Genomic DNA, 3897 nt, shown 5'->3' with positions numbered 1-3897 from the left:
AAATATATATATATATATATATATATATATATATATATATATAATAATAAATAAATATATATATACATCTTAATTTAACCCACAATGTTAAGCACGTGTGTGTGTATGAGTTGGTATCATGTCACTTTTTTTCTTCACTCTTTCTCTCTCTTTTTTTGAGTTACTTCCGTATCTCGATGTGGAATATATATGAGTGTATTTGGCGAGTCAGTGTATACTTAGTTAGTCTGCACTTACGTTGAAAAGCTCTGAGTGTTTGCATACTCTCTCTCTCTCTCTCTATCTCTCTCTCTGTCTCTCTCTCTCTCTCTCTCTCTCTCTCTCTCTCTCTCTCTCTCTCTCTCTCTCTCTCTCTCTCTCTCTCCCTCTCGCGTTTTACCTCTCTCTCTCTCTTAATCTACTTCTCTGTCTCACTCTCTCTCTTTCTCAACGTGTCTCTCTCTCTCTCTCTCTCTCTCTCACTCTCGCGTTTTACCTCTCGCTCTCCCTTTCTCTTTCTCTTAATCTACTTCTCTGTCTCACTCTCTCCCTTTTTCAATCTGTTTTTCTGTCTCTCTCTCTTTCTCTTTCTCTCTCTCTCCCTCTGCCTTCTTTCAATCTGTTTCTCTCTTTTGCTCTCTTTCCCAATCGGTTTCTCTCTCTGTCTCTCTCTCTCTTCTTTCTCATAAATTCTATTCTCGTCTCTTTTTCATCGCTGTTGTTCTGCTCACTTCTTGTTGCGTTCAGTCTAAGTTTAAGGGGTTGTGCTTTGTTATTCCGTAAGCCACTATTACTTGTTTGTCGTTATTATGATTCATAATCATTTATTGTCAATTAATTCGCATAATAAACAAACGTTAATATATATCAGCAGGTTATTGGCATTTCCTCAAATCTGATTTTGTTTCAAAAGGAAGTGAGGATCGTTGGTATAACAGAGCTGAAATCAGTTTTGAAAATTTAAATAGAATTAGTAAATTGTGAAAATCATGAAAATGTAGATTGTGTCTTTGATTCTGTCTCTCTTTCTCTTTCTATTTTTCTATTTCTTTTTCTCTAACACTATCTTTCTTTCTCTTTCTCTATCTATTTTCCTATTTCCTTTACTCTAATACTATCTCTCTCCCTCGTCTCTCATCTCTCCTCTCTCCATCTCTTCACTACCCCCGTCTATTTATTTCTTCATTTTCTCTCTCATTCCCCCTTCGTTCTTCTTTTTCTCTTCACTCTCTCTCTCTCTCTCTCTCTCTCTCTCTCTCTCTCTCTATCTATCTATCTATCTTCATACACCCTCACCCTCTTTTTATCCCGTCTCTCTCTAACACAAACTTCTTTTCCTTTGCCAACTCGATTTAATTTCCCTTTTAATTTCCTTCGTTCACTGTGACCTTGCATAACGGCCTCGAGGAGAGACCATTACAACTCAGTGTGTTTATGGGGTTTATGCTCTTTTTTATCTATCTATTTATTTATTCATTTTTATTTATTTGTTTATCTATATATTTTCCTTTTTTTGCTGCTTGTGTATTAAGCATCAACATTGCAGTATCTACATAATATTTTAAAATACATCAGTTCTCTCAGTGTTAAATATGTTCCATCTCTCTTTCTCTCTCTTTTCATTTTTTTTCTAGAGTAAGAAAGTGAGGAGACTGAGAAAGAGACGGATAGAGAGAGAAGAAGGGAGAGGGCGTGAGAGTGAGAGAGAGAGAGAGCGCGCGAGAGAGTGGAGACGAGAGGAGACAAGGGGGGGGGGGGGGGAAAGAGGTCGGTCGGGTGTAATAATAAGGGTGGTTGGTAGATATACGAGGCGGGGTAAGAGGTGTCGGGAGTGTGAAAGGGGGTATAGGGGGTATTTAAGAGATGGAGGGTGAGGAGATATAAGAAAGAGAGATAACGTACACGGCAAATTAGTTACAGAAAGGATATATATATATATATATATATATATATATATATATATATATATATATATATATATATGAAGCTGTCCATCCTATCTGTAACATCAATTTTGAGATAATGTACCATTTTCCTTATCGCTACTATTACCATCATCATTATCATTATCATTAATATCAAAACAATCATTATAACTATTTCGACATGTGTGTTTATCGAGCATGTTTTCTTCAACATTTTCTATGGAATAACAAAGTTTTAAAACGTTTTCTATGATATTTCTCACTAATTCAAGGGGAGACTAATGTTTTTTTTTCTTCAGATATATGCTTTAGACATGATATGGGATAATGATATGCTTTTAATAGATATAATAAGGATGGAATAGCCTTATCAAATAAGAGTATGTTGCAATAATATGGCTTTGTTTTAATATCGAACTGAATTGAACTGAAAATTATTTTCCTAACGATGTATAAACAGATATGGAAAGAGAGAGAGAGTGAGTGAGAGAGAAGCAGAGTGCTGTGAGAGGGAGAGGAGAAGAGAGAGAGCGTCGCGGATAGGATGAGGAGCAAGAAGAGTATTGAGGTGAGAGGAGCTGGAGAGAGGATGTTGCGATGAGGAGAAGAGAGAGAGAGAGTTTGAGAGAGAGAGAGATGAGGAGAGAGAGAGAAGGGGGAGAGAGAACGAGAGGGAGAGAGAAAGAGAGAGGAGGAGAAGGAGAGAAGAAGAGAAAGAGAGAGAGAGAGAGAGAGAGAGGGGAGGAGAGGGGGAGAAGGAGGGAGGGGAGGGGGGGGGGGGGGGAGGAAGAAGGGGAGGAGTAGAGAAGAGGGGCGGAGAGAGGAGAGGTGAGAGGGAGAAGGGAGGGAGAGAGAGAGCGGAGGGAGGGAAAGATAAATAGATAGATGGAGAGAGATTGAGAGAGAGAGAGAGAGAGAGAGGAAAGGGGGTAGAGAAAGGTAGATAGAAAGAAAGAGAGAGAGAGCGGAGGGAGGGAAAGATAAATAGATAGAGAGAGAGAGAGAAAGAGAGAGAGGAGAAAGGGGGAGAGAAAGATAGATAGAAAGAGAGAGAGAGCGTAGGGAAAGATAGATAGAGAGAGTGAGAGAGATTTCTTTCCTGGAAGCTATGAGTCCATAGAGCAAGTAAATAAACTCATAAAAAATATATATATTCATGAATAAAAGAGTCCTACTGTAAACAAATTTATTCCATGCGGGTGATTAATGTCTTCTGATGATTGATAAAAATAATCATTATCTTTTAATCACGAGTCTTTGATTATCATTGTTATTGGCGATAACTTGAATCCTCCCCCCCTTAACCCATTCACCCCCCCTTTCAACCCTTTCATCCCCCTCCCGCCACCCTCCCCATTCACCCCACCCCTTTCTTCCCTTTCACCCCCCTCCCCATCAACCCCCTTCCTACCCTTTCACCCCCTCCCCCCTCAACCCATTCACCCCCCTTTCAACCTTTCACCCCCCTCCCGCTACCCTCCCCATTCAACCCCCCTTTCTTCCCTTTCACCCCCCTCCCGCCACCATCCCCATTCAACCCCCCTTTCTTCCCCCTCCCGCCACCCTCCCCATTCAACCCCCCTTTCTTCCCTTTCACCCCCCTCCCGCCACCATCCCCATTCAACCCCCCTTTCTTCCCTTTCACCCCCCTCCCCCTCAACCCCCTTCCTACCCTTTCACTCCCCTCCCCCCTCAACCCATTCACCCCCCATTTCAACCCTTTCAAACCCTCCCTCCGATTCATCCACCCCATTCACCCCCCTTTCTTCCCTTTCACCCCCCTCCCCCTCAACCCCCCTTCCTACCCTTTCACCCCCTCCCCCCTCACCCCATTCACCCCCCTCTTTCTTACCTTTCACCCCCACCCGCCCCACCCACCCCATAACAACCCCCCTTTCTTCCCTTTCACCCCCCTCCCCCTCAACCCCCTTCCTACCCTTTCACTCCCCTCCCCCCTCAACCCATTCACCCCCCCTTTCTTCCCTTTCACCCC

This window comes from Penaeus japonicus, unplaced genomic scaffold (genome assembly GCF_977035675.1).
Source record: "Penaeus japonicus unplaced genomic scaffold, GWHDUDI00000001_assembly GWHDUDI00000012, whole genome shotgun sequence".
Classification (NCBI taxonomy): domain Eukaryota; kingdom Metazoa; phylum Arthropoda; class Malacostraca; order Decapoda; family Penaeidae; genus Penaeus; species Penaeus japonicus.
This window is presented reverse-complemented; position numbering follows the sequence as displayed.